This window comes from Molothrus ater, chromosome 4 (genome assembly GCF_012460135.2).
Source record: "Molothrus ater isolate BHLD 08-10-18 breed brown headed cowbird chromosome 4, BPBGC_Mater_1.1, whole genome shotgun sequence".
NCBI classification, from domain to species: Eukaryota; Metazoa; Chordata; class Aves; order Passeriformes; family Icteridae; genus Molothrus; species Molothrus ater.
The window spans coordinates 21142055-21154067 of NC_050481.2; positions in this window are offsets into that span (position 1 = coordinate 21142055).

Genomic DNA, 12013 nt, shown 5'->3' on the forward strand with positions numbered 1-12013 from the left:
ATCCAGAAAATGGAGCAATAAAAAGCCACACCTTCATTAAGCCTACATAGACTCACTTTGTAACAGCATCTTTTTTAGTTAGTACCTAACTAGTATCTTTAGCTACCCCAGAAAGGGAGGCAGGTGGTTTCCCTATGCTCGATGCAGAAAGTTGAAGGACAAACTTTTACTTTTGGCCAACTGCTACTTTAATCATATCCAGATAAAATTTCATGATAGAGTTTGCATCTAAAATACAGTAAGATAGCTGGGGCATGGGTATGTGCATGTTTTTTGCAAAAAGTTCGGAGGAACGAGCATTTGAAGCAAAAATGTGTTAATTTATGGCCCATTAACCACACAATCTGAAATCTGTATTTTACATAACATGATTTTATCCTCTGGCACAGCTGCAGTCCCTTGGCTCTTGTTACCTGTTTTGATTCAAAAGGCTCTTCCTGTTTGTTTGGGGCTTTTTATCATCCATTGGTAATGTTATTTAGTGACACAGCTCTTCCACCAAATCTTGAGATGATCAGTCTTCCCTCTGGTTTAAATGGCTTTACTGATGATGTGACTATTTTAAATTCTGTTATAGTCCTTTGGAAGTGGTCACTGTGGGTACATCTCAATTGCTTTTACCTCTTGGGGGCTCACATTTGCCAGTTTCAGTACTTATGGTATTTTATCTAAAACATTTTGTTCCTCTTGTGAAAATGCGGGGAGTGAAGTTGATATACTGGGACTGAATACTGATGCAGACATGCACAGATTTTAGAGCTTAAATATATGTACACTGATGTTCATTTCAGTCTCAGACCCACACAAGACTTTGAAGTTAAAAGCTATGATAATAAAACAATCAGTGAAGAAATTCTAAGAGTCAACTGAAGATAAGTGAACCATGTGCACTATTTCTTGTAATCACAGGAAATTGAATGTGCATCAAACCTAAGTTTAGGTTATCGTGTTATAGCAGAATGAATCCCACTTTCCATACTTAGTTTAAATGTTTTCACAGCTGTATTCTTTAAACATCCCTTAAAGTTTGCATTTACTTGGGAAATACATATGTACAGCCCTGCAGTAGGCTCTAACTGTGGAATCAGAAAGAAGAGGCAGGATGGCAGCATCATTGTTTCCCCACATGCACAAAGGAAGTTTAACTCCATGATAATTTTTGCATTAATGCTAAGATCCTAACTTGGCTTTCAAGAGGAGGGGGAAGAAGAAAAAGTTCCTGACATTTCTCTCTTGGTCCACTGCTAATTTTTAGAAAAACCTGATTATGGTAGCTTTCTTGCTTCCTATTATTAACTGCTCTAGGATTTTCAGACAAAATTCAAACTGAAATGCCAATATTTGAATTTCTGTCTCTGTGTTGAGCACAACATTTTGTCACAACCTGCTTGTCTGCTCTCTCTTACGGTAATTTTGTTCTTTTTGTGGTTGGCTGCTTGCCTGGTCTTGGTGGTATATCCTTCAATTTAAAATGACAGCTAAGCCTATCAGTGTGTATTATCTTCAGCAGACATTATTGCAGGGAAGAAAAGTTTTTATGATTAATTTATCCTCAGATATATAGTTGTGACAACTGGGTGTCAATCAGTGATCATCAGGCAGGCAAGAGTGGTGCTTTGGCCATGAGTGATATGATCTATCCAAGTGAGAGAGAATAGTGTTTTTCTGATGAAATATTCTCATGATTATGCTATTTCTTTTTGGCACCCCTGTGGTGTGAGAGGTGGTGCTCAGACCTTGCTGGCTGCTGGGGAACCCTCCTGTTGTCATCACTTCCTTGGAAAGACTCTTGTTCCTCTCAACCTCTGGGATATCTGCTCCTAAAGCAGTTCCTGCAGTTTCAGTGGGGAAACAACTTTTTATCATTTGGGCTCATCTGAAAACATACAGACTAGGAGGAGTTATCACATTTAGGTGTCCCAGTTTGTAGATTTGCTATGCAGTTCGGTAAAGAAATGTTTTGTTAGTCGTAATTTACATTGAACCCACTTTTTACTTATTCCAGGGGAAAATGCAAATAGAAATATTTCTTTAAAGAATAGTGACTAGCTGTTATATTTCCAAGTGTTAATAAAATACACAGAGGAAGGAAAACACAATATCTGTTTGGATTGAGATTAAATGTGAAATTATTGTTTTTATCCCAGGTCTCAGTCAGATCAGAAAACTGAGCTGACTCCCCTTACACCCCCCAAGCTCTCAGTGAAGCCCTGGTGCAGAACAGAGATTGGAAGCTTGTGGCCAGTTTTGGGAGCATCAAAATTTTAAACTGACTAGCTCAGCCCTTTATTTGCTGACCTCTTTCATGTGTCACCTGCTGGTCAGGTATTTGCTACAGTTGTGTTTAAGAGAAAGATCTGGAACTCCTTTAAGTAGATTAAATTTGGTTACCACTGTTTTGGAGATATAAAGTTAATTTGCCAAAGCAGGTGTCATTTCTTCCACTTGACTGTACAGTTAACAGTCTGACACAGCGAGGGGTTAAACTTGGTTTTCATCATATGCCTTGTATTGTTTCATATCCTAACATGTAGCTCATTATTAGGCCTTAATTAGAGCAGACATCACTTTCTGGTGTCAGCAGGCTTGGGGTGACTATTCTCCTAAGCCCTTTTTTTCTGATATTATCACATCAGTGATACAATCTGTAAAGAAAAGCTTTTGAAGCAGCAGTGAGAGGGATAAGTTGGTTTTGGTGAGGAGAGGTTGAAAGAAAATCATAAGTAAAACAGAAAAATAGAACTGGATTGCTAGTCAGAGTCTGAATGAGGGTTCATACAACAGGACCAAACACAGGATTAAAATGTAGATGAATCTCAACACAAAATCTATACACAGGGCTGAGCAATCACCAAGAGCATCTGAGCAATGATCAAAGAGGAACAGAGAATTCATGCAAGCTGAATCCATTTCTCTCTTCATCCTTGAAGGCACCCAGAAGCCTTGGGCAGGTTTTCCATTTTTATGTGGCATCTCCTGGATGGAAGCATGTGCTCTGCAGCACACATCCATGGAGAGCCCAAGATGCCCAACCTTCATGTGTGTGTTAAATGGGGGAAGAGCTGGAACTGCTGCACACACGCTGGGTCCTCAGCCTGTGCATGTGTAAAAGCCACTGGTGTGAAACTTGCATTCAGAGCAAGTGGGGCAGCCTGTAAAGACCTAGACAAAGGGCCAGAGTCCCTGCATCCCACCTGGAGAAAATCTCCAGGTGGAGAAAGCAAGTGGGTCTGGGAAACGTGGGCAGTCCTGCTCTTGCTACTGTTTGGGCAAGAATTTCTGTGATCCCACAGTGACAGACTGTACCTGAAGAGATGCTGTTTTTTCAACTAAAATTAAATGTCCAGTTCTACTCTTAGAGTGTAACTGGTGTGCTGCAGCTTCAGGGACTGAGGCTGATGATACTGATGGCCTGGATCAAACTATAGAGCTTGATTCTTTAGCTGGGATGCAGACTACAGTGGCTCCAACAAGCTTTTGGGATTTTGTCCCCCTATACAGAATGGATTTTATGATGTAAAACTAAAAGTATGTAGTCCTTGCTGCATGCTTAATAGACATCTAACTCTTTAATGTTAAATTACCTAAACCAAATAACATAAGGCTGGGTGCCTGCTCTGTCCTGAGCAAAGCAAAGAAAGGGCAAGAGAGATTATTTTATTTTTCTTTCACATGAGCAAATCGCAATTATGAGAAGCATTCAGGCAGCAGGATCATGAGTAGCATATATGACTCTATAATAACCTAGAAAAATAAATAAAGGTGGCTGACATCCTGTTTCCTTTATGATGTACTATGTCATAGAAGAGAGTGGCATTTTTTTCGTTTTCATTTCAATCATTTAAATGAGATACAATTTGTAAGAATGTGGCATGCAGAGGAAGTCACCTCTTATCAAGGTTTTGGGTTTTTTTTGTTTACATGCAGAAATGGTGAAACATGTTCACTCACCAGCGTTCCTTACTCCTTTATGGATGTGTGTGAGATAAGACATACCTTACTAGGGATGCTTTCCAATTTGTGGCTCTGATGCTCTGAGAAACTATTAACAGTAGGCTTTGGTTTACTATGCAGGACAAAGATAAGCACCATTAAACTACAAAAAAAGTAAGAGAAAATATTAAATCATCATAGATCTGGTAATTTTCTGATCACAGGGACTCTTCAAAGAAATATAAAGTGAGGGAAAGATTTTCTGTCAAATGTCCTTAACTGTACAGGCACCAGCTTTTCCTGTAGCACAGTTACCTGCTGTGAAGCTTTTAACTTCAAATTAACAGCAAAAACCACCCTTCTTTACTTTTTCTTTCCCAATTAAAATTAAAAAAAGCAAATGTTTTCCAAGGACTGTGTTTTAAAATATCTGCTTCAAATCAATACTCAAAAATATTTAGACAGTTTAAACTTTTTCACTACTACCTTTTACTGCAGATTAAGGCAAGTTCCTGCACTAGTAAATATTAATTAATAAAAGTCACATTTTCACAGCTTTGCCAACAAAACACAAAAATAATTAGTGAATTTTATGAAATGAGAATTCAAATAATTTGTGCGTTTAACTGCTCTAGCTTGATTCTAAGCTCTTTTTGCTAAATATATGTTAGGTCATGTTTCCCAAATGTATTCAGCCATGTGATATGTAGTACCAGCTCATTCATATCAGATGAAGTGTGACTGGAAATAAAGCTGGATCTTTTTAAGAAGACTCAGTCCTTTGCTCCATATTTCCAAACCAAAACAGCCAAGTTCATTGTATTTTTGCTACATTTCATTACTGCTCTTCTTCCTTCTAAGTGAAGACTAATGTAAAGACAATCACTAAAGAAGCAGCAATCATAATACCCTATACTAACTAAATTCAGACTTATGGCTACCCACAGGAGAAATACATGACAGATCCATTGTTCTGTATTAGCAGGATATTGTCCCAGTATATGAACACATGCAAACTTTGAAGGCTTTGAATATTTAAGGCAAGACACTAGTGGCTCATCCCAGTGGGAACCACAGAAAAGGGGAACCTGATTAAATTTAATGTCATTGTCACTTTTTTTTCCATTGCTAAGAATTATATAGGTAGCCATAGCTACCACACTGTTCAGACACCATGACCACAATATTCTCCCTCAGAGGTTGGCGTCAAGGGCTGAATTATTCACTCCAAGAATGTGATTCATTGCTAGATGTGATTCTCTCCCATTAAAAGATTTGTCAGTACATAAAATACATGTACATATTCTAGCAGCTTATTTTAAAAATCACTGTTATGCCCTTGCTAACCTCAAAAGGCACCAATTTTTATTGGTATAACTTAAGTTTGGAGTACATCTGCCCCATTGAGAGAGCTCTGAAGTAACTGAGCAGCTTTTTACTGTTTACTGTACAACAAATTATGAAGTCGAAAACTAAGGCAGGAATATGTAAGAGGCTACTTACAGAAAATGCAATTAAAATAAGGATGCTTTTAAGCCAGTTTCTTAGAAATGTTTGCCTGCTTGAACTGTCCCCTTATCTGTTGTTTATTCTGTCAGACGAAACCTCAAATAAATATTCTGTTTAACTGAGGAAAGCACATAGCTGTTTCTCCACTGCTCTTTCTGTTGCTAAACTCCCTACTTCCTCAGACTTGCTTCACAGTGCTATTCCTAAGTTGGATAGACTAATTAGACTCATTTCCATCCCAAATAACTTCTGTGAGCATGCCTCATTTACCACTCACTGAGCTACATGAATAAAGAAATGTCTCTATCTTCGAGGATCTGCCCAGTGTAAAATGGTTCCTCTAATGTGGGTAGGGAATAACATTTTCTCCTGTATGGAAAAGGGCTAGCAACCCTTTTCATCCTTTTTCCTTTATGCCCACAAGGAAGATAAAATATATGCCCAACTCGTGGTGCTCACAAAGTTTAACACCACAGTAATCCTTCCACAGATGTTGATTACTCTGACTGAAACCCGAAGTTTTGGGGAATTTAGGGATGGCAGTGCTGAGCAGGAGAGGGCAGGACCATTAACATTTATGCAACTTGATCTCAATGGGGAAGCTGATGACAGGCAAAGTGGCAGAGTGCCCTATTCTACTCCCCTAATTGTTTCCAGCAAGTAGAGTAGGGCAGGATTATCGGGAGGAGCTGGTAGGTAAGCAGAGAACTGCTTCACTCTGTGGTTTTCTCAAACCCCTGGGTCTCTGCTCACAGTCTGTAGGAGCTGCACAGGATGCTCACTGCAGATCCTGCCACACAGATACACAGGGCCCACAGAGACAAAATCTGAGAGCTGAGAGAATAAACATGAATACTGAATGCTTATAAACCAGTCCATTTGCCAAAGTTGATTTTAATGAAGGAATCAAAAAGTTTCTCTTTTTTGTTTTGTTTTTTTTTTTTTAATGAAACCATGTTAATTGCAGAGAGGTGAATATGTTATGTATTTATTATCATTTTCCATTGTGAGTTTTTTTAAATTAATTGGTCTGTTGTGTTTTCCAGAAAGATTTCATATCCATTATCCTATCTTGGATTCAAGAAAGGGTTTTCTGAATAATATAGGTAGTCATTTGAGTAGTAAATATTCTAAGATAACAACAGGTTATTTAACTAATGTAGCTTCTAACTTGCCAGAGGTCTTACTTAAATTAGGTATTCTCTCCTGCAATCAACTCTTTAAAACTAAGGTGCTTACTCACAGCAGACTACTGATCTGAACTTAGATAGCAGCAGCTGTGTGGCCAGCAGGACTAGAGAAGGAATAATCTCCCTGTACTCAGCACTGCTGAGGCTGCACCTCGAATCCTGTGTTCAGTTCTGGGCCCCTCACTACAAGAAAGTGCTGGAACATGACCAGAGAAGGGCAATGGAGCTTCTCCACAGGGAGAAGGTCCTCCAAAGGGTCTGGAGCACAAGTCTTGTGAGGAGGGGCTAAGGGAGCTGGGGGTGTTCAGCCTGGAGAAAAGGAGGCTCAGGGGAGACCTCATCAATCTCTACAACTGCCTGAGAGGAGGCTGGAGCCAGGTGGGGGTTGATCTTTTGTCCCAAGTAACAAGCAATAGGCTGAGAGGAAATGGCCTCAAGTTCTACCAGGGGAGGGTTAGAGTGGATATTAGCGGAAAAAAAAAAAAAAAAAAAAAAAAAACAACCAAAAAAACCACCAGAAAGACTTGTGAAGAACAGGAATATGCTACCTATATAATACCTATATTAGTGTTGGAGTCACCATCCCTGGAGCTGGAGCTATTTAAAAGCCATGTAGATGTAGCACCTGTGGACATAATTTAGAAGTGGATATGGCAGTGCTGGGTTAATGGCTGGACTCAGCAGTCTTAAAGTCTTTTCCAACCTAAATGACTCTGTGATTCTAAAGATGAATTAGAATTTGCTAAGACCACAAGCACCACACACCTGTGGTGTCTTCAGAAACTGGAACCAGTGGGGCTTCAATAGCCCTCCCTTTTTTTTTTTCAGAGGAACCCAAATCCCCACAGAAAAGCCTGGATTTTTGCCAGAGTGTGGGGGCAGCACTGCCAACAGCGGTTGACCTCCTGGAGGAGTGTGCAGTCCTGCTGCTGCTCTGGCTGGTCCATCATGAGTGATGGAGCATGCCCTGCCCCAGGTACTGATGGAGAGCTGCTGGCCCACCATCCCCCTCTCCCCCCATACAGAGGGATGCTTGCACTCTGGAAGCCTCCCTCAGCTACAGAAGCAAGATAATCAGAAAGCAAATATTGCCCCAATGCAGTTTAAAGTCAATATTTTGAGCTGCTGCCTGGCCTATTTGGTGACAGCCAGAGGTTGGAGGTCACCTACCTGTTGATGATGGTAGCAGGAGCACAGGAGGCAGCCAGCATTCTTCCTTGCCACTGTTCAGCTAGGTTTGTTTGCAGATTGAGTATGTCAGTCCCAGAACTCATCCCATTCTCTTCCCTGGGCGCCTTCTGCTCGTGCAAAAAGGAGGTACTCAGAAAACGCCCAATTCTTTTCAGCGACAACTCCTATTTTTAGTCCTTCTGGGAAGCCTTTTGTCTCTCTTGAAAATTTGTGAGTGATAACAGTGCTAAAACTGGAGGCAGCCTGAACGGGATCAGGATTTGGTGCTAAACATTAAGGCTTCTGCACGGTGCTGGAGAGAAGGGGACCTCGGAGGCCATGGGGATAAAGTGTACGGAAAGCCGGAGCCAGCGCTCTGCTCCGCAAAGGAAGCCTGGCATCTAGTGGACACTAGCTGTTGCATCACTTCTGCCTTTTGGTTGTAGGGCTGAAGGCTACCTCCACACCACCCGAAAGCTCATCCTGACCCCAAGTTCGTGTGCCTGACCGCAAGCTGTAGTCAGCTTTTGTCCTGATTGTGGTTATAAATTCATGGCTACTCTTAAATCTGGTCAGCTGCCACTTAAAAAGTCGAGCTCTATTATGAATCGTTCCTTCATGGAACTTGCTTCTGTGACATAAATCCTATTTTCTGTGGGTTTTTCTGCCACAATGAATGTAAACATGTAAAAAAATCAATATCAGAAGATATGTGAGGGAATCGTGCTAAATACCTGCTCAGGAGAGATGCAAGATACAATATCCATAAAAGTAACTACATAAAGGATTTGCATTATGATTTAGTCATAAACATATTTTTATTAGTTCCAACAACGTGCAACCCCCCCGAAACTTCTTTTCTTACATTTTGAAGGTAATTTGAATGCATATTACTCTCCTTGAGTACCAAATCAACATTTAAATGTATTACCTTTCTTTTTCTTCACTTTTCTGTTCTTATTCAAAGTTTATACTAGGCCAAGGGGTGAGTATGTGTCATCCAGTGTCATCATGCTTTGATCCTTTCACTCAGGGCAAATTTGTTCCTTTCACTCAGAGCAGTATTTTTCTGTACTTATGCTGTGTCTTACTATGCAATCAGCTCTTTTAGAAATAATAGGATTAGCTTTAAAATAAGGTAGCATGCAACATTAACCTAAGGAGAGAACACGATCTGTATAGCAACTATTTTACATTTGTTAATTCAAATTGTATTACATGATGGTGTTTGCAGTATTTTAGAAAAAAAAAAAAACTTAAAATTAATCGTCTCCTCATGAATAGTTCAATAAGACAACTGATAGACCTAAATATCTGAAAAAGCCTTAGTAAGCAAAAAAAAAAGCTGCATCTTTAAAGTCGATTTTGAGCACTTTATAAATGCCGGTGGCAGCTCTCTCCCCCTGGTGGCCAGGAGAATGAGCTTGCGCTGGTTCCTAAATAAGCAACATCCGTGTTACTGCTCTTCCTCCTTAGGAGGCTGAGGAGGAGATTTCTGCCCAAAATTAAAATCGGTAGTAGGCCATTATTTAGCACACAAGTCATTCTTTGTTATTGATAGAAGTGGCGAGAGAATAATTCAGAGTGGTACTCAAGACATCAATGGAGCAGTAATTGAACTCGTGACATGCAAATGAGGGAGCTGCCTTGCTCTGGTAAAAAATTCTGTCAAAATTAGATTGTTTAACCAAATAGTCCGAGAAAAGAGAGAGGCCTAAGAATATGTATTTTATTATTTTTGGTCTTTTTAAAGGAGAGAATGTACTTTAAAATAATTTGTTTGTAAAGCTCAGGCAGAAGGGGCAAAAATGTTAATGACTTGATAAGTATTTGAAAACTGAGCTGTCAGCATACCAGAAAGTTAGAAAATAAGGCACCACAGTACTTGCTAGGGAATACTTAGTAAATAGCTCATGCTATGCAGGCAATATATACTGTGTTTATTTGTTCTTAATGTGCCATGCCAATTAAAAGGCACATTTGTTTCCATCCCAAAAGGTTTATTCTGTTTTAATTGAAAATGTCAACAATGCCTTAAAATGTGAAGCAAGTCTTCAAGAGCCCTTATTAACCATTCCCCTTGCCCTGCCCTTCAAAAAGAAGCAAATGTAATCAGTTAGGAATTGAAAAAACTCAAGAGATTAATTTTGTGTGATGCCAACCTCCTCTTGTGCTGGCTCTCACAGTGAAATGAGGGGCCTTTAAGAACATGTTGTATGGGAACAAACCAGGGACAATGTGGCATTTATATGGGGTCATTTCCATTGGTTGATGGAACTGCTTTATGGACTACTTATCAGCTGGATTTCCCCACCTCTGAGGCTGGAGATGCATTGGCTGGGTGATCTCTGTGTCCTGCTCTTGGCTTTGCTGGGATTGCAGGAGGAGAAGGAAAGTTTCCCCATTTCCATGCTGGCCATGGTTGTCTGTCTGTCTGTCTTTTTGATGTTCATCACAAAGTGTGGTTAGCAGCAGGGATAAGAGAACCCCTGCCAGCCCCAGCCCTTGGCAGACCAGTGGATCCCTGAGCTCAGCAACAGCTGCAGTCACTGCCAGAGGCTGGGAAGTCTGTCCGTGCAGCCATGGCCTCTCTTGCCTTCTGTCCCTGAGCTACAGAGGGGCAGAGACCATGGGGGCAGAAGCAGCACGTAGCTGGAGGCAGTAGCATCTATCTCTAGAACCTTTAGGTTGGTTCATCACAGCTTGAGATCCAGTCCTTCATTCAGCCTTTGCCTCTTCCCTCTTTTTGTTCTTACCTTGAAATTAGGAGTTGGGAATTTGGGGGGTTTCTACATTCCTGATAGTCTCATTACAACCCATATTGTAAATAGACTCAAACACTGTTCTTTCTCATTTGACATATGTACTTATTGACCAAAGAAAACTGTAATGTGTTAAAATTAACTGCATGGGCTTGTTCATGTGATATTTCTGTCTCATATGGTAAAAAATTAATTAAAAGGGTTAACTAAGGAAAGCTTCCATGAAGTCTGCATGATTTTCTGAGTTGTCCCAAGTTGTTCTTGTTAAAACTGGGTGCAAGAAAACAGATTAGGGAGCTGGGAAAAGCGCACTAAGGAAACAGAGAAAGAGAGAGAAATAATGATTTTTAAAATGTAGGTGAAAGAGGCAGCAGGAGATCATCCAGTTCTTGCCTGAAGGCAGGATCAACTATAACTATGTCAGCCTTGACAGATGTTTGCCTAACTGGTTCTTGAAAGTTTCTAATGATGATGAATTCACAATCTCACCAGATGTTATACTCCAGTGTTTAATTATGTCTATGGTTTGAAAGAATTTCTTAAGCCTAATGCCATCTCTGCATGTTCTGTTTCTCATGAAAATAGGGGACAGATGTTTGTCTACCTCTTGCAGTGTTTCTAGTGCACTTGCAGACATGTTTCCTTGGTATTCTCTGCTTTATATTTAGCACATCCCATTTATTAAACTTTTCCTTAAAGGCCATGATCTCAAGAAATGAGAATAAATAGAGGTTTTTTTCTGAACTATCTCCAATTCAGCCACAATAAAACAAGCTGTATATCATGAACTGTCTCCCAAACTGGACACAAGTCTCTTGTCTTACTGTGCACTGGGCATAACAGTCCTGCTCAAAGAAAGCAGCAGTCTTGGGGGTACATCAAAACATGGCATTTCCATTTTTCAGAGTGGTGTGACCTATTATCACTCCCAGTTCTGCTTCTCCAGAATGGTTATGTAGGTTTTTTTTTTTTCTTATCTATTTTATCTGTATTTATGCCACTCTTTATTTTTTTCCTTTTTGATCCTGTATGGAACAGTGATTTTTGCTGCTGAGTAACACGCAATTATTTTCTAACAATTTCTTTAATTTGCAAGATCCCTTTGAATTTTAATCTTAATTTCAGCGCAGCACTTCGAGCATGCTCACAGTCCTGTCTCAGTTTGGTGTCATCTGCAGTTTGCATCCTGTGGTCTGTATTGTAAATACAAGAATTGGACAAAAGCCACAGGATCATGCCCCTGTAAGATAAATTCTTCTGTACTGACCGCTCACTATTGAGACATTAATCAGTGTTGGAGTTTGATCTGGACTGTGTTTCTATGGCTAATGGAAGTGCCATAGGATACCCCAAGTCATGGATCTGTCATAATGACACGCTGCCAAAAAAAGCCTTACTGAAGTCAACATAGAAAACATTTGCTGTTTTCTCCATACCCGTGAGCCTTCC